We start from the raw sequence: 20205 nt of genomic DNA, 5'->3' as shown, positions 1-20205 counted from the left end.
CATTCTTCTTTCCTCAAGTGAAGTCTCAGTTGAACAGTCAGTGTTATCACCTCCCCTCAGATGACACTCTCACCTTCCTTTAGGATCAGAGAAGGTCACACCTTCCTTGACCACCGTAAAACTCAGAAAACTGGCCCTGAACTGGGTGTTTACTCTTAGGAAGATAAACTCAGAAACACATAACTGAGCATTTCAAAATATTTCACCTCTCTCTAAATCCTAAAAGAGAGGTTCAAAGTGAAGGTTGGTAGGTAGAAGGGAAATGGTGGCAGCCCTTCTCATTTAGCTCAGATTTTATAAAATATTAATGACATACATCTACTACTACACAGCAATATCTTTTACTCTAACTGCCTTTTTTATGGTCTAGTTATATCCTAACATCCTAAATCTCCACCATTTCCAACAAACTGTGTCTTTTCACAAGATACAGTCTGTGTTCATAAACCTATCATTTTCTCTCTTTTTTTTAACTCTATCTCTTTTTCATTCTCTTCTCTCACTGTATTTGTGCAGACACCAAACAATTCTAACCTCCCTGATTACAAGAGCTTTTTAAGTGGCTCTATTTATTTTCATCTCTTTGTATCCCAAAGGATTATTATATATTACTTGATCATCATCAAAAGAAAGAGAGGAGAGAAGAAGGACAGGCAAGCCAAAAAGATGTAATTTTCTTGCCTAAAAAGCACTACTACTCTATAACCAGCTATACTAAGTTTCCAAAATTAAGTTATTTGCATGCCAGCATAATGAATATTCCCCTACGTGCATTTTAACTGTATAACTATATAACCAAGATCTTCTTTACATTTACTATCTTAAAAAGATAAATATTTTGTTCAATAGTAGAATATATATTATTATCAAAAATATCTATAAAATAATAGAAATTTTTCTGAACTTCACAAACTATACGTACATTTACTTTTCAAAAACTTCCCATGTGCTACCTAAAAATCAAAATTTGGGAAACAGCACACTACATTAGAAAACTCAAAACCCATATCCTATGAAGCTCTCCACATTTGGAACTCTCTCTCTTTAGCATCATTAGCTAGTTCCTTACAGTTGTTTTAGGAACAAGCAATACTGAACTGCTGAGCATTTCCTAAACCATCGGGTTCTGTTGAAACTGTGTTTTATATGTGTTTCTTCTCTCTAAAATGATCTTTTTGTCTCTACATTCTTTGTCTTTTTCTCTCTCATCTCTCCCAATGTTAAATAAGTTGTCATTTTTTACTCATTTCAGTTCAATAAGTGGAATCATCAAATATTTAATGAGATAAAGTCCTGCTGGAGAATATTTCCATATTCTGAGTAAAATTTGCATTTCATAGAATATATTTCTTTGTTATCACTACCACTTTTAAGAGGTTCATGTCTTGAGTGAATGTTATCTGACTCTTGTTATCACAATTCCTTTTTCCAGAAATGGTAAATCTAGGGTTGATTCTGTCCCTGTGTGCCACATTATTCAAACACAAGGGACAAACAGAGCAACTTCACTCTAGCTAACCAACAATAAGCTTTTAAATTTCTGACTTCATTCAGTCACCAAATGAGCACCACAACAAGTTCATTTATTGATGATCCCAGGTATTTTGCACATCGCTTTCATCTTTTTGTATATGCTGCCAGAAAAGTTTGACTGGATCTCTATAAGTGGCAATAATTGCCTGAACACATTCTGAGTTTTAATCCTGCAATAATTATTTCAACTAAACTATATTGAATAAATTTCTCAGTTAAAGAAGACTCAGCTCCCATTGAGAGGAAATAAGATTGAAAGAGAATTAAAACCTGTTTACTATGACAGAATCACACTCTTAATGGCAGCATAAAGCAAAGAGAGATCATGTCTTTGAGATGCTGAAGATCCTCTTGCTCTAAAGAGAATCTGAGAGAAAGACTTTGCACTAACCTTTGGATGAGGACTACTTTCCTGTCACTATCTCCTCTGATCTAGTGCATGTCAACCCATTAGTCCTACTGTCAGCTCTGGGCCAGAGTCAGGTAGATGGATCTGGAACAGTTGGGGAACATAGTTTTTCTGTTTAGGTATAAACCCAAGAATACAATTTACAGATCCAAATCAATATCCAAATTACAGCAAGAGAAATAAAGTGAAGAACTGCAAGGTAAGATTCTTGCATTCAACCCTCTATCCATCAAGAAAAGAATCATACAGAAATAAATGCTTAGCATGGAAGTAGTAAACATTAAACTTGAAAAATTATACAAAACAGTATAAAAGCTTAACATGACAAAAATCAAGATATAGAACTAGTCACCACAAAAACCTCCTTTATGCTACCTCTTTGTATAGCATACCTCCCACCCCAGCTCAGTCTTCTCCCTATCACCATCTCTATAGTTTTGTCATTTTATAATGTTATATAAATAGAATCATATAACTTTGGAATATAATGTTCTGCAACTTTTTTCACTAAGCAAAATACTGTTTAAACCTCTTTGGTTGTTGCATGTATAATTCATTCTTTTTTATTGGAGAAAAGTATCCCATTGTCCAGATGTATCAGACTTTGTTCAATCACTGACTTACTGAAGACATTTGGACTATTTCCAATATTTTGTTATTAGCAATAAAACTGCTAAGAACATTTGTTTACAGGTTGTTTGTGAAAATACATTTTTATTTCTCTGGGATAAGTGTCCAAGAATGCAATGGCTGCATCAGATGGTAAGTTCATGTTAGGTTGAAGACACTGCCAAAGTGACACTGGACCCTACAAGACACCTACTATATCAGGGCACACTACCACCACATTGAGTCAAAGCAGCCCTACCTAATACATAGAAACAAACACAGAGAGGGGAGACTGAAAAAATGAGGAGACAAAGAAATATGGCCCAAATGAAAGAGCAGAAAAGAACTCCAGAAAAAAACTGAACTCAATGGTTTAAACAATCTATCAGATGTAGTGTTCAAAACACTGCTTATAAGGATGCTCAAGGAACTCATTGGGTACTTCAACACCATAAAAAAGACCCCAACAGAAATGAAGGATATACTAATTGAGATAAAGAACAATTTACATGGAATCAACAGTGTAAAGGTGGCTATTACTTCCAATACTATGTTGAATAGAAGTGGTGAAAATGGACATCCCTGTCTTGTTCCTGACCTTAGTGGGAAAGCTTTTAGCTTATCCCCATTGAGTATGATGTTGGCTTAGTTTTCTCATATATGGCCTTTATTGTGTCCTTGAAGTATGCTCCCTCTACTCCCACTTTGCTGAGTGTTTTTATCATAAGTGAGTTCTGTATCTTATCAAATGCTTTTTCTGCATCTATTGATATGATCATGTGATTTTTGTCTTTCCTTTTGTTTATGAGATGTATTATGTTTATTGATTTGTGAATATGGAACCATCCTTGCATCCCTGAGATGAATCCCACTTGATCATGGTGTATGATTTTTTAGTGTACTGCTGGATGCAGTTTGCCAATATTTCATTGAGGATTTTAGTATCTGTGTTCATCAGTGATATTGGCCTGTAGCATTCTTTCTCTGTTGTGTCCTTATCTGGTTTTGGGATTAGGATGATGCTGACTTTATAAAAAGAGTTTGGGAGTCTTCCATCATTTTGGATTTTTTGGAATAGTGTGAGAAGGATAAGGTTTAGCTCTTCCTGAAATGTCTTGTATTCCTTCTGTGAAACTGTCTGGCCCAGGACTTTTGTGTCCTGTCAGTTTTTTGATTACTGCTTCAATTTCACCAGCTGTTGTCAGTCTGCTCAAGCTTTCTGCTTCTTGATTCAATTTTGGAAGATTATATGTTTCTAGAAGTTTGTCCATTTCATCCAGGTTTTCAAATTTCTTGGTATATAGTTGTTCTTAGTAATTTCTTATAGTCCTTTGTATTTAGTGCTATCAGTTGTAATCTCTCCTCTTTCATTTCTGTTTTTATTTGGGCCCTCTTTTTTTCTTGATGAGTCTGCATAAAGGCTTGTCAATTTTGTTTATCTTTTCAAAGAACCAGCTCCTGGATTTATTGATCCTTTGGATTGTTCTTTTAGTCTCTGTGTCATTTAATTCTGCTCTGATCTTGATTATTTCCTTCCTTCTACTCTCTCTGGGCTTTGTTTGTTGTTGTTCCTCCAGTTCTTGTAGCTGTAAAGTTAGATTGTTTATTTGAAATGTTCATCGTTTTCAGGTAGGCCTTTATCACTATGAACTTCCCTCTCAGGACTGTCTTTACTGTGTCCCATAGGTTTTGAACTATTGTGTGTTCATTTTCATTTATTTCTAGAGAAATTTTTATTTCTTCCTTCATCTCATTATTAACCTTTTCATATAAATCTCTTAGAGAAATACAAAGGGATTATTACATTGCATCACCAATGCCTTACAAGGTTCTTTATGAAAATAGTTCTTTCCACTTTTATTCATAGACCTCCCCCTCCCTAAAACCCAGATATTGCCAAGTGTCCCTTTAGTATCCACCCTTCAGATACTAAAGCTTTCACACAGAGCCAGGCTTGTCTACTTGACACTTCCCAGAGCACCTCTTAACAAGCTTTGCCAGCAGACTCCCTGAAAATCCCCTTCATACACAAATCCCAGTGGTAGGTATGGCTGGGTTCAAGGTGGGGCAGGGCTGGTAGTAGGAATGCTCAGAACTGCACTGCAGCTTTTCAGAAGCAGAGCTAGGATTCTGGCTCCAAAACCTTTGCTCTTTCCACTCTACTATTTGGCATCTGGTTAAAAACCATCACTTTTTTTTAATGATTTAAATAGAAACACAGATTCTATCTTATAATAAATTTATCTTGTTATAGTCAATGTATTTTTTGCATTGGATTCCTTTTTTAGATATTATCCTATTATGAAGTATAAAAAGGAAATTAGAAAGGAGAGAACATAAACTTTCTGTGTTTTATATACTATAAAATATCTTCCAGAATGTGTCTGAATATCAAGCATAACACTAGGTATATGATACACTCAGTAAGCTATAGTTACTGTTATCGGCATGGTCTGCTCATTTGCTATTCAGAATATGAAAATTCTGCTTGTAAACCCAGACACTGAGGTCAAACAGTTTTACCAGGACCACAGAAACAGATTTCAGGTTCCTAAATGTGTGATTACAAAGCCCACATTTATCCAACTTAAACTCGGCTTTGTTATCCCTCCCTCTCTGCACCCACAAAGTGCTGTTCTCAATGGTTTTGAACTCTCCCTTTCATTATCCCGCCTCCTCACTCCTCTCCTCACCAGCACTAGACACACTTCACTTTCCATGGTATCGTTCTCCCACTGCAATCATAAAATACACTTTGGAATTATTTACTAGACCCTGGTGCCAAATATGACACAGTGAGTGCCTGTATATAAGTCAGTAGCTTTTAATTACTTTAAACAATGTTTTTCTGCTTGATGTAACAATTTCAAACCCACAAATTCAACATTTGTCAGGAGGCAATGAAGACTCAGCTTATGCCTGTGGGTGAAAAGTACCATAGAGTGAAATCAAAAGAGCTGTGCAGTTTTGGTCTGTGAATGTGAAGGTAAAATACATATGAAAAATTAGTGAAAATGTCTCAAAGAATACAATCACTTGTGTACTTCTCTAGCATTACCCACTAATTATTCATTGCATAGTAAGAAAAGAATGCTTATTTTTTTAAATGTTGTGGATGCAGTTATAAATGAACAGATATGTCATCTATGCTGTGCAATGATTGCATGCTTATAAAACAAGTCACTTTGTAAAAAATTATGTATAATGAAGAATAGAGGGGAAATCCATAAAGTGATGTAAACTTTAGAGTTCAAATGTTTGTATTTTAACCAGGAAGGCAATTAATTTCAATGGTCACTTCTTAAGAACATTAGTTTTGTAAATACCCAGGAGACTCAAGTCTGTCTTAAAGTGTTGTCTCCAGTCAACTAACCCAAAACTGCAAGAAGCTCTGTTCCTTTTCATGTATTTAATGGATCTTGTTCAGCTATAATTTATTAGTGTTTAATATGTACCAGGCTTTGTGGTAAGGCTTGTATTCATTATCTCATTTATTCTTCCCCACAATGTTAAAAGATAAATATTATTATCACCATTATGCAAATGAAAAAATATCTACTTGACAACAGATTCATGTAAATATTAATAATGGATATGTTTCTTTGAAAGTTACATCTTTAGGGCCTATTTATATCATTCACATAGTTCTTAAGCCAGACTTCTCAAGGTCCTAAGACTTAGAGTTATTCCATTGTTTGTACATACAGTAACACTTTGAGGACACTTCATCCATTTCTCTATAAAATAGGAGATAGATTTATCTGCTTAAAGTGTTGTTCAAGGAAAATGGACAAGAGTTTAGAAAGTTCAAAACCACTACTAGAGAGAAAGGAAAAGGAGTTCACTCTGAAGTCCTGGAAAGGTAAGAATCTGGGAGGAGAGTGATTCAGAAAGTACACAGCTAGGGCACCTGCTGTGGATAAAAAAGATGAATTACAGTGATAGGGATTTGAGTTTTCTTAAAGATTTTATTTATTTATTTTTAGAGAGAGAGGAAGGGAGAAAGAGAGAGAGAAAAACATCAATGTGTGGTTGCCTCTCATGTGTCCCCTACTGGGGGCCTGGCCCACAACCCAGACATGTACCCTGACTGTGAATCAAACTGGTGACCCTTTGATCCACAGTCCTGCACTCAATCCACTGAGCCACACCAGCCAGGGCAAGGCTTACAATTCTCTATGTGTTTATCAGCCTCACTAAAGAAGGGGAGGAATGAGAAGACAATGAAAAAGGTGGTCATTGCAAGCAGAATGTATAGCCAGAAGACCACATTTAGGAGCAAACAGGTGTCTGACTCAAACTCACACATGAAGATGAAAATAGGGATAAAAGAATTCTCTGTTCAAGCTCTGTCACCTCCTAAGTGATCAGGATGATAAAGTCACAGTTTCAGAAACAGTGGAAGTGATGAATGTCTCAGTGGGGGATTAACCAAGCCTCTTCCTACATATACCATACAGGACACACTGAGTAAAATCAGATAACTTCAACAAAAGCCTCAATGACCTTAATTACTAGCATATTTGAACTTGACCAGGAAGAAGAAAGACTCATACTCAAATACTTGGAATAAGTGTTCCTGCACTGGAATCACACCTGCATACAAAGGAAACAGCCTGTTTCCTCAGACTCCTCAGCTTTAGAGCCAGCTTTATTTAGAGAAAAAGACACCTAATTTGAAGGATAAAGAAAGGTCAAATGTTCCTGAGGAGAAAGCCCAGATCATTCCCTAGAAGGTCCAGAATTCTCTGTCTTGGTGTGTTTATTCACATCAGGAACATATGTGTCCCATTGACTGTGTGTCCCAGTTGCATGTGTCACAGGAGGGAATGGTTTATTTTCTGAGATAAAAGTGATGCTGTCTTCTGAACTAAACAATACCAGGCACTGGGATTGCTCCTACTATCACCAGAATGTGCTCTCTTGGTCCTCAGCAGCAGCTTTGGAAACCCTGGGGAAACAGCCAAGGGATCAGGTCATAGCATATTCAGTACCAGCACACAGCCTTGTTCACAAATGGAATTCCCTTTGAAGCAACATCTCTGCATTCCTAACCCACCACACAAACCCATCTGACATGTTGCAAAGGAGCACCTCACAGCAGAAGTTGTCTAATGCTTCAAGTCACGCTCCCCAGGGATGCCCAGCCCACTGCCACAGGGAATACTCTGTCCCACCACCACTCCCCAGTGCACACAATGATCCCAGTTCCTGGTCTGAACTCAGCCTTCTCTAAGGTGACCAGCACAGACCCAATGGCAAGATGCTAATGTGCATTCATGGCCTTTGCCAGCTCCCAAGACTTGTTGCATGCCATCTCCAGAGGCCTTCATGCCTAATCTCTCTCTGCTGTGAGAAAGTGTTTCCCCCCAGGGCCCACAAGCTCCCCATTTCTCACCTAAAACAAGAGAGAAATCACTGATACCATGGCACAGCCTAAGACAAAAATCGTGCCCAGTGCAGGACTGGACAGGAAACATGCAGCCTAAACACTGCCCTGTGTGAGTTTCTCATCCAACTGAAGAAATAAAATCCCAGATAGAAAAGACAAGCATGACTATGGGCTGGAATAATTGGGGAACTATTTATGGAACATTAAAGAGAAATAAGAGCAATTAAACAAATGAAACAAAAAGGAAATGATCTCGTGAGAGTTGTGGTTACTTTCTGGTTTCAGGAGATGAAAACAGGAACCAACGTCCTCATGTGCATTTATGGGCTTCATGTTGAGCACACTCTCAGAAACTGAAAGTTTCTCAACCTAACTTTAAAACTAATTAATGAGATAAAAATCCAAGTTTAGAAACTGAAATGGAAAACAATCATTGATATTTTCTTTATTGTCACTAATAATCAGGAGAAGAACAATATCTGCTCTGTGTTACTTTGAATTCTTTCCAAGAAAGACTTTGCTTGCTTATGGCAAGTGTGTGGGGCCGAAAGACACTCAGTGACTCCTGCACATCTTCTTCCTCCAGAAAAGCCCTTTCCTGCTCATGAAGAGCTTTGTTCAATACTTTTATTATTTTTCATATAAAGTCTGTTTGTGTGTTCTGTATACATAAATGGTGTTTTTCCTAGGAGAAAACACTATTTTAATCATCATGAGTGAGATATTTTAAAAACAATGTGAATATTTGCCTTTCCATTTAAAAACAAGGTTTGTCTCGGGATGGTGAACACATAATATACAGATGATGTATTATACAACTGTACACCTGAGAACTATATAATTTTTTAACCAATGTCACCCTAATAAAATCAATAAAAAACAATGTTTGAAACATAAGATTAATTTAATGATCCAAAGTATCAATATAAAGTTAAAGGGGAAAAATATGAAGGGTTGTTGACATAAAAATGTTATATGAAGATTATATGGAAGGATACTAATAGTTCAATGAAACCATTTTTTATTTGATCTTTAGTAGTTGAATGATTGTGGAAGTTTTCTCCCATGGCATCATTAGCATAAGAGATAACTGATTTTGAGTTCAGAAATTAACGATGTCAAACTGTTTTCTTATACAAATATAAGGGAAGTAACCACCCATCATCCATGAAGAAAACTGTTAGGTCACAGGGATTGGTTAACAGTGCAAATTTTTTTAAAAAAAATGTCTTTCACCGCCTGTCTTATTTCACTTAGCATAATACTCTCCAGATCCATCCATGCTGTCACAAAGGGTAGGAGCTCCTTTTTTCTTTCTGCTACATAGTATTCCACTGTGTAATGTACCATAGTTTTTTAACCACTCACTTACTGGAGGGCACTTAGGTTGCTTCCAACACTTGGCTATTGTAAATTGTGCTGCTATGAACATTGGGGTGCATAGGTTCTTTTGAATTGGTGTTTCAGGATTCTTAGGGCATAATCCCAGCAGAAGCCAAAGGGGGTAGGTTCAAGGGTGGGAGGTGGGAATGGATGGGGGCACTGGTGTGGTGAAAAAGGAGACAAACATACTTGAACAACACTAAGTAAATAAATAAATAAATAAATTCTTCAGGCATATCACTATCCAGGGAGCATGTTTCAAGAGCAATGGTTTCCTGGGAAGGAAATTAAGACTAGAATGTCAGTGCACTATATACAGTATGTAACTTATATATCAAATAAGTCAAATAAGATTAGGGGGTCATGGATGAAAAACTATCATGATTGTAGTGTGCTTTTAGAAAGATAAGGGAGAGGATGGCTTCCATACTTAGAATTAATTTCTAAACAAATGCAATCCCAGCATAATATGTGGGCAATGTTAAGCCTTTCTGACCTAGAACCCTGAAGAATCCCTGATCAAAACAGAAACAAAAGTAGCTAGAGGAGCCCTGTGGTGTGATCACTAAGTGTTCTGCTGAAGCTAAGCAGAGAGCTAGCTTTGCTTTGCACTGAATAAGCGACTGAGCTGAATTACGTCATCAATTCTTCAACTCTCCTGCTTCCTTTATGGTCTTCCTGAGAGATTAGGACTGGGAGACAGAGGACTACATTTCCCACAATCCCTTCAAAAGCAACCTGGGCTAAATTCCACCAAAATGTGTTCTTTATTCACAGATTTAGTTTTGGAGGGGCCTTTGCACTTACCCTGAAAATTGCTAGCCTTGGTGTTGCAGCATTGTGACCTTTAGAGGTGGTTTCCTGTGGTTTTTGAAACTTCATGATGAGGATTTTGTAAGATAAAATTTCCTGTAATAAATCATTTCCTACTTTAAGTACCCAGAGGGCTTTCTGTTTGATATCTGATGTGAAAGCCTCTGTCTCCTTAAATTCATTTAATCCTGGGTAGAATGACATTTGGGGGAGTGGGACAATAAAACCTTACAGTTGCATTTGTCTTCCAAAGTAGTAAAACATGAGGAATGAAACATTTACAAGATATTTTCTGAGCAAGTAAACAGAAAAAAGGGAGAAAGTAAAAGAAATTACATTCATTCAGAAATAATCACAGACTTAGGAAACAAATAGGAAAGACATGCACAAACCCAGAGATAAAGGAAACAAAAATTATTTAAAACTTTTTAAAACAATCAGGATATTAAAAAGAATTAATACAATGTAATAACATATAAAAGAGAATAATGAAAATAAAATGTAAGATAAGATAAAAAAGAAGTGTGCACCCCAAAACAGCCAGAGAAGAGATATACAAACATACAGAGTGACACACATCCCAAAGAAACAGATGCAGGCACAGAAGACCAATATCATATGGCCAACTTGAGTACCATCTTAACAGACATCCTTACACTTTTACAAAAATCAAGGTGAATTAGGATTTTAACCGGTTTTTTAAAATTTTATTGTTCAATTACAGTTCACATTCAATATTATTTTATATTAGTTTCAGGTGCACAGCATAGTGGTTAGACAATTATATACCTTACAAAGTGTACCCCCCAATATTTCCAGTACCCACCTGGCACCATACATAGTTATTACAATATTATTGACTATATTCCCTATGTTGTACTTTATAACCCTGATGACTGTTTTTTAACTATCAATTTGTACTTTTTAAGCCCTTTATCTTTTTCACCCAGTCCCCCAATCCCCCTTCCCTCAGGCAATGATAAGTCTGTTCTCTATACCTATGAGTCTGTTTCTGTCTTGTTTGCTTGTTCCTTTTGTTTTTTAAATTCCACATATAAGTGAAATCAAATGGTATTTCTCTTTCCTGAGGGACTTATTTCATTTAGCATAATACCCACAAGTCCATCCATGCTGCCACAAATGGTAAAATTTCATTTCTTTCTATGACCAAGTAATATTCCAATCTATATAGGTACCACGTCTTCTTTATCCACTCACCTCTTGATGGGCACTTGGGTTGCATCCATATCTTGGCTATTGTAAATATCTCTGCAATGTGCATATATTCTACCATATTATTGTTTTGGGTTTCTTTGAATAAATCCCCACAAGAGGAATCACTGGGTCATGATGTAGTTCCATCATTAAATTTTTGAGGACTTTCCATACTGTTTTTTATAGTGGCTGCACCAATAGTGCAGGAAAGTTCCCTTTTCTCCACATCCTCACCAGCACTTGTAGTTTGTGGATTTATTGATGATAGCCATTTTTACAAGTGTGAGGTGATATCTGACTGTGGTTTTAATTTGCACTTCCCTGATGATTAGTGATGTCATCTTTTCATAGGCCTATTGGCCATCTATATGTCCTTTTGGGAAATATCTACTTGGGTTCTCTGCCCACTTTTTAAAAAATTATTGTTCAAGTACAGTTTTCTGCCTTTTCCCCCACCACACTTTTAAATCAGATTATTTGTCTTTTTGGTGTTAAGTGTTATGAGTTCCTTAGATATTTTGGATATTGACCCCTTATTGGCTGTATCAATGGTGCATAGCTTCTTCCATTATGTAGGCTCTCTTTTCATTTTTTAATTTTTATTAAATTTATTTGGGTGACATTGGTTAATAAAATTATATAGCCTTCAGATGTACAATTCTATAATACAATATATCATCTGTATATTGTATTGTTGTTCACCACATCAAGCTTGTCTTTTACTTTTGTTGGTGTTTTTTTTCACTGTGCAAAAATACTTTTTATTTTGATATAGTCCCATTTGTTTATTTTCCCTTTTGTTTGCCTTCCTGGAAAAGACATATCAGAAAGAAAAAAACCATTGCTAAGAAAAATGTCTGACATTTTATTGCCTATGTTTTCTTCTAGGACTTTTATGGCTTCAAGTCTTACACTTTAAGTTCATTTTGTCAAAAGTTCTTTCTCACAAATTACAGTTTCAATTTACCATTCAACACAGAAATCCCTGATCTGATAGGTAGCACCAGAGACTTTAACATTTCTACTCACAGGAGTTCCTTCCATCTCAAACCAACCTATTCTATGTCTCCAATCCAGATTATCTCTCCATTCCTTTCCTGCCCTTCACCTCTCCTTTCCCTTTCCCTCCCCCCTACTCCTTCTCTGTCTGACTCCTTCTCCTCCTCCTTCTTCCTTCCTTCACCCACCATCCTATCTCTCCAACTAGAGATATGCACTTGGATGCATTATGACCCAATATGACAAAGACACTGAACTTTGTTAAGAGAGGCAAACAGCAAGAGAGCCCAAGTAAACAGGTGTACTTGGTAGGTAAAAACGAGGAAGAATTATGTGAAGGAACTTAACATGAAAAGAAAACCTGATGTGGGAGAGGAGAGATAAAAAATTAGTTTCCCTTGATAGTAAAGAAGCACTATTGATGAGGGGCCATAAGCTTTGGGTAGAAAAGAAAATCCACAGAATTCCTTCTGCATGCATCTATCTCACCACATTTCACCCTAACATGGGAGAGGAACATGGCACTTATATCATGAAACAGTGCAGGAGTTAGAGGGTGGAGGAATTGAGTGAAAAGGAAAAGGGACTCATGGACATGGACAACAGTGTGCTGATTGCAGGGGGAAGAGGGCTGCTATAAGGGGGTTAAATGGTAATTGAAAAAATGCCATGAAAAATTTTTAAAAAGAAAAAGAAAACAGTGCCAACAAGACAAAAGCTTTTAGAATGTTCAAATGATTTTGCTGTGGGAACACTTTGCGTGGAGACAGGAAAGGCTCACCTGTGGTCCTGGGTTAAATAATTTTTTAGACACATGGGGACCATTAGCTTTTTTTCCTCCTTTGTAAAAGTGACTACATGTGTTACTTTAGTAGAATGAGACATCATAACTCATTCCCCTAGGATTTCACCTGGAAGTAAGAAACTTGAGGTCTGAATTGACTAAAAACAACTGAGTTTACAGTAATATTGTAATAACTATGTATGGTACCAGGTGTGTGCTAGACTTATTGGGGGAAATCACTCCTTAAGTTACATGGATATCTAGTCACTGTCTGGTATACTTAGGTTCTAAAGGCAAACAGAGGTCTCAAGAGCAGTAGCAGAGGTGAAGTGTAGCATGAATTAGGGAAGTGGAGACACATTTACAAATGACTGAGAGTTACAGTGACTTCATGTGAAATTTGGGGCAATTCACTTAACTTTTCCAACCACAATAATAGATTATTCTCGTTTTAAATTACATATTCTTATTTTTATAATGGCACTGCTGAGCTAGACATTCTGGTTGTTTGCAATAAAACCACATACACTTTATTTTATCTGTCTCAAAGCAACACAACAATAACCTTTTGAAGACCTGGCAATTCTCTTTTGTGTGAAGGAAACCTGGTCACACCATCTATAGCATATATTCACAAAGAGGTGATGATATTGTGGGAACAGAGAATCTAAGCATCCAGCATGTCCCCTCCTTATGATGTCAAAGGGAGCCATGGTATAACACAAAGGAGGGAAGAGTGACCTTAACTAGAGAGCAAGTCCCCTCACATACACAGTCTTCAGGAATTATGGTCAACACATGGTCAGAATGTTACCCAGAAAAATGGACTGTCAGTCTTCCCAGGTTGTTTCTATGATGATCTCATCTCTACAAAGTCCTTCTGCACTTATCCCTCTCACAAAGAAAACATTTCAGCAAATACCTGGAGAAGAGTCATGGTATTTGTCATTGTCTAGCATGAAAAACTGGTAGTTTAGTCATTGAGCCACTTGAGAGGGAACCTTGATCAGAAGAGAACCATCCCAGGTGAACATGAAGAAAGAGAAACTTTTCTAGCAAAGGAGACTCTAGATTATAACCCTCCATTTATTATGGAGTTCATGAGGATTCCACAAACCTCTGCTTGAAAAATGTTCTTCTTGGAAGACTCAGCAGTCTTAGGCCAAACAGAATAGGAGGAGGCTGTCTCACTGAGACCACATTTGAGTATGAGGCTCTTAGCTATTTTGCACATGGACTATGGGAGTAAATAAAGCTGCCAGCTTATGACCATATGAGCCAGGGGTGAAGGGCAAAGAATAGTCACTTGGCCTTCCCAGATGGTCCATTTGTACCTCATTTTCTTTATTCTTATGCACAGCATTACACAGAAAATACCTGCTTCTGATCAAGACTAAGACAAAGCATACTGACTCAGAGACAGTCATCTGGAAATTCCTTCATATATTTCCAGATTCTACTGGGTTCACTTTATCCTTATACCTGGGCATTATGTCAGCTCAGGCAGGGCCCCCAATACTTCCTCATGCTCCACAGCTAAACCAGAAATGAGCTTCTTAACCCAGTTCTGACCTGTGCTCCCAGGTATTTCTTTCATATACAAGATTTTGATTTCTAAGACTACTTAACCCTCAATCAATTCCTTCAAGATCAGAAAAGACCAGACATTGTTTTCATGTTCTCCATGTTATAATGTACACTACTATCTCCTCCCTCCATATACCTGTTCTCTCATTCTGGGTTCACTGTGCCCTAAGGCCCATTATGGCACTTACATTTCTTTATATGTTGGTCTATCTCAAGGAAAAAGGGAGAGACCATGACAAAAAGGAAAAATACAAACAGCATGGAAAAGAGGGCAGAGGACCAAGGCCCACCATTTGGGGATAAACTGACCCCTGGTTCAATCTCTGCCATCGAGACCTAAGACAGGTTGTGGAATTCTCTGCCCCAGCTCTTTTATCACCTGGGTGAACAGAGTGATGAAGTCAGTTTCAGGCACAATAGAAGTGATGATGGTCTGGGCAGGGATTGGCCAAGCATCATTGAATGCATGTTATACAGGAACAAGTAAACTCAGGGAGCTTCACTTCTACCAGAGCTCCATGGAACCCAAAATACTAACCCAGCAGGCCAGACTAGTAAGAGGGCAGATTACCACACAGATGTTTAGAATGTGCATCTCACTGCATCAGAATAATATTCATTCACCTAATGAAAGAACTATTTCCCTAGTGTTCTCAGCTCAAGAGCCAGTCTTATTAAACAAGATATCTAAGTTGAAGGACCAGAAAAGGACAGATTGTCCTGAAGAAAGATATCAGATCCTTTCCTAGAAGATCTGTAAAACTTTGTCTTTGTGTGGTTATTTGTGTCAGGAATGTGTATCATAGATCATGGAATATCTTCCCAGTCACAGGTTTTCATGGGAAGGGAACAACTTCTCTAAGGTGGGGGTGGTTATGCTGTCTTCTGAGCTAAACAGAAGGTTGGACAGTGACATTTCTTTGGATATTGGAACTATATCCAAAGTTGGATATATCCACTATTGTCTGAATAATACCTTATTCTTAACCTACTACACAAACCCGTCTAACATGTTTCAAAAAAATCTAGATCAATAGATTCTCTCCCATTCAAAAGAGCACCTGACAGCAGGAGTCTAATGCTCCAAGTCATTTTCACTAGTGATTCCCCAGCCCACTGCCACAGGAAAAACTCTATCCCTCCACCAATTCCTGGTCTGAGTTCAACTTTCTCTTAGGTAACCAGAGCAGACCCAAACACAAGACACTAATGTGTATCCATAGTCTTTGTCAGTTCCCAGTACTTATTGCATATGATCTCCAGAGTACAGTTTACTCTTCTGTCCTCCATGGAGAGGTTGTCTCATTCCATTTTTGGCTTCCCAGCATGGGGGAGAGGTGACAGCAGAAATGTTAAAATGCCTTTCCTGTCCTCTTCAGTATGTCTTTCCCTATTTCTGTGCTCTAATCAATTGCCATAACCCCTCACCTGCAACCTTTCACTCCTTTGGACCTATTTTTGTCAGCAGATCATTGTTCAAATTAATATTACTGGCAGGGGACAAACACTAGAAAGGTCTATACTATCATCTTTCTCAGAAGTATAAACCACACATTTTTCATGTAGAAAATTCTTACACTTTCTTGAGTAGGAATTAGGTTCCCAAAATAAGGCTACAAAATTTATGTTCTTCAGTATGTATTATACATCTAGTATACCAACACATTGAAATTGTCTTTTTTGAAAAAAATTTATTTCAAAGAAATTACAGCTTTACAGCAAGTCACACAGATAACATGTTTTGGTTGTTTACAATTTTTTAATATTACACATAAAACTGGTATGAGCAACCACATACAGATTTCTGTGTAGACATAAGTTTTTGTTTCTCAACCATAAATGTCCAGGAGTAGTTGGGTAATAGGGTAAATGTACATTTGATTTTTCTGAATCACAAAACAAGCCTCAGGGACTTCCAGCCAAGATGGAGGCATAGGTAGACACACTGTGCCTCCTCACACAACCAAAATAAGGACAACAACAATTTAAAAACAAAAAACAACCCAGTACTGACAGAAAATTGAACTGTATGGAAGTCTGACAACCAAGGAGTTAAAGTAGACACATTCATCCAGACCAGTAGGAAGGGCAGAGTCAAGGAGCCAGGATGGAGAGGGCTCACCCCCAGGGCAGCTGGTGGACCCCAGGCACACAGGTGGCAGTGGGTGGTGTCAGCAAGGCAGTGGATTGTGGAGGGGTGCGTGCCCACAAGGCGGCCAGTCAGTCCCACATTCATGTACAGATAAACCAGGTGAAACTGGGGATGGAGACAGATCTCACACCCCAGGGTCCCAGCACCAGTAAATAAAGCCTCAAAACACCAATTGAAAACACCTGTGGGGGTTGAGGTGCTGGGAGAAACTCCCAGCCTCACAGGAGAGTTCGTTGGACAGACTCACAGGGTCCCAGGACTCACACAAACCCACCCACATGGGAATCAGCACCAGAATGGCAATATTTGCTTGGGGGAAGTGGGGGGAGTGACGGAAATCTGCCAGAGAGTAAAGCAAGTGCCATTGTTCCCTCTCAGACCCCTGCTCCACATATAACATCACAACCGAGCAACTGGGTGGCCCCACCCTGGTGAAGACCTAAGGCTCCACCCCTCACTACTTAACATGTGTGTCAAGACAAAAAAAAATGGCCCAAATGAAAGAACAGATCAAAGTTCCAGAAAAGATATAACTAAGTGACGAAGAGATCACCAGCCTATCAGATGCACAGTTCAAAACACTGGTGATCAGGATGCTCACAGAATTGGTTGAATTTGGTCACAAATTAGATGAAAAAATGAAGGTTACAATAAGGGAAATAATGAAAAATGTACAGGAAACCAATAGTGATGGGAAGGAAACTGGGACTCAAATCAATGGAGTGGAAGGAAGGAAGGAAGAAATAAACATCCAATCAGAAAAGAACAAAGAAGCATGAATTCAAAAAAATGAGGAGAGGCTTAGGAACTTCCAGGAGATCTTTAAACATTCCAACATTCAAATTATAGAGGTACCAGAAGAAGAGGAACAACAAGTGGAAAAATTATTTGAAAAAATAATGAAGGAGAACTTCCCCATTCTGGCAAAGGAAATGGACTTCCATAAAGTCCAGGAAGCTCAGAGAGTCCCCAAGAAGTTGGACCCAAGGAGGAACACACCAAAGCACATCATAATTACATTAGCCAAGGTAAAAAGTGAAGAAGAAAATCCTAGAAGCAGTAAGAGAAAAGGAGACAATTACCTACAGAGGAGTTCCCATCAGACTGTCAGCTGATTTCTCAAAAGAGACCTTACAGGCAAGAAGGGGCTGGAAAGAAGTACTCCAAGTCATGAAAGGCAAGGACCTACATCCAAGATTGCTCTATCCAGCAAAGCTTTCATTTAGAATGGAAGGGCAGATAAAGTGCTTCTCAGATAAGGTCAAGTTAAAGGAGTTCATCATCACCAAGCCCTTATTTTATGAAATGTTAAAGAGACGTATCTAAGAAAAAGAAGATAAAAAACATGTATAGTAAAATGACAGCAAACTCACAATTATTAACAGCCACACCTAAAACAAAAGCAAAAACAAACTAAGCAAACAACTAGAACAGGAACAGAACCATAGAAATGGAGATCACATGGAGAGTTAGCAACAGGGGAGTGGGGGAGTAGAGAGGGGGAAAAGGTACAGATAATAAGCTGCATAGATAGTAGGTAGAATATCGACAAGGGGAAGGCAAGAATAGTATAGGAAATGTAGAAGCTAAAGAACTTATAAGTATGACACATGGATATGAACTAAAGAGGGGAATGTGGGTGGGAGAGGGTGTGCAGGGTGGAGGGGAGTGAAGGAGGTAAATGGGACAACTGTAATAGCATAATCAATAAAATATATTTTAGGAGAAGAAAATAGGTATAAAAAGAGAAAAGAAAAGTAAAACAATAAAAAGTCAAAAAGAAGAAGGAAAAGAAATACAAATAAGCAAAAATAAAATACTATTTTTCTGCTCCATAGAGATCAACACTGGCAATGACCGCCTTCTACATTTTTCAATGCATGTATGTACTTACATGTGCATAAGTGTATAAATAGTTTTAAAACATTTTAAGCTGTTTTTTACTGTAGCAATTTAAAATCCTTAAAAAAACAGAAACATAATTGGTAGAAACAAAATCAATGGGGAAGTGTTAAGAATAAGATAGGAAATGGAGAAGCCAAAGAACTTACATGCACAACCAACCCATTGCCATGAACTAAGGAGGCTATTGCTGGAGGGAAGAAAGGTACTGGGTGGAGGGTGGCAAAGGGAGAAAAATGGGACAACTGCAACAGCGTAATCAAAAACTTATACTTTGAAAAAGGCAAAACTGATTTTTTTAAACAGCAAAAACAGCAGTGTAAAAAAGAACAATAAACATGAAAAATCAAGGAAACGTCATCAGCAAAAGATAAAAATTCTTCATTCCCAAACTCAAAGTCCTGGAATTTTGCCATCTAGTTGATAAAGATTTTAATTGAAGAATTCAATAAATTAAATGAAAAATGAAATAGAGAGTATCTGCAACAGTGCTCTGCAAATGAGCCAAAAAAGGTGACCTACAGGCCAGGAATTCTGAAAACCAAGTGAAAGGAGAACAAACATTAAAGAATTTATAAAATGACAAAAGTCTATATGATGTATGAGATTCCATCAAAAGAACAAATATTGGTGTAATTATGAATCCAAAAGGAGAAGAAAGAGAGAAGGAGACAGAAATTTTACTTAAAAAAATAATGCTGAAAATTTCTCAAACCTGGGAAGATATTTGGACATCCAAGTTCACAAAGCTAATTGATCATCCTATTACCCCATGGGCAAAAAAAGAACTTATTTAAAACTTAGGATAATAAGACTGTCAAAACTGAAAATAAAGAGAACACTAGAAGCAGTAAGGAGGAAAATGGATTGTAACATGTAAGAAACCCTCTAAAGGGTAGGAGAGAGTGGAATGACATGACAAAAGGTGTAAAGAAAGAAAAGTTTCTAGCCAAGATTGCAGAAAAGGACCCTTCACATATGAAGGAAAATAAAGTGTTTCCCAGTCAAACAAGCTGAGGAAGTTCATGACCACTAAATCTGCCTTGAAAGAAATTCTTCAAGTTGAAATGAAAAAAAAATGCTAATCAGCAACATGAAAATATATGACAATATATAACACACTGATGAAAGTTAATATACAGTTTAATTCAGAATATTCTAATTCTGTATTAGAAATGTTTTTTTAACCACTTAACTATAGTATACAGGTTAAAGAAAATTATTATTAAAAATAAGTATCACTACTAATTTTTAACAAATATACAATATAGAAAGAGGTATATTGTGACATAAAGTTATAAAAGAAATATGAAAGAGTGCAGCTCATAAAGGGAAAAATGGAGGCAGCTATTCTTGAAAAACAATAAAGATAATAATAAAGAGCTCAGTTCATCAAAAAGATATAATGATCATAAACATATACACAC

The sequence above is a fragment of the Phyllostomus hastatus genome, unplaced genomic scaffold (genome assembly GCF_019186645.2).
Source record: "Phyllostomus hastatus isolate PE091 unplaced genomic scaffold, TTU_PhHast_1.1 phas_contig_308, whole genome shotgun sequence".
Taxonomy (NCBI): Eukaryota; Metazoa; Chordata; class Mammalia; order Chiroptera; family Phyllostomidae; genus Phyllostomus; species Phyllostomus hastatus.
Note: the sequence above shows the minus strand (reverse complement) of the source record.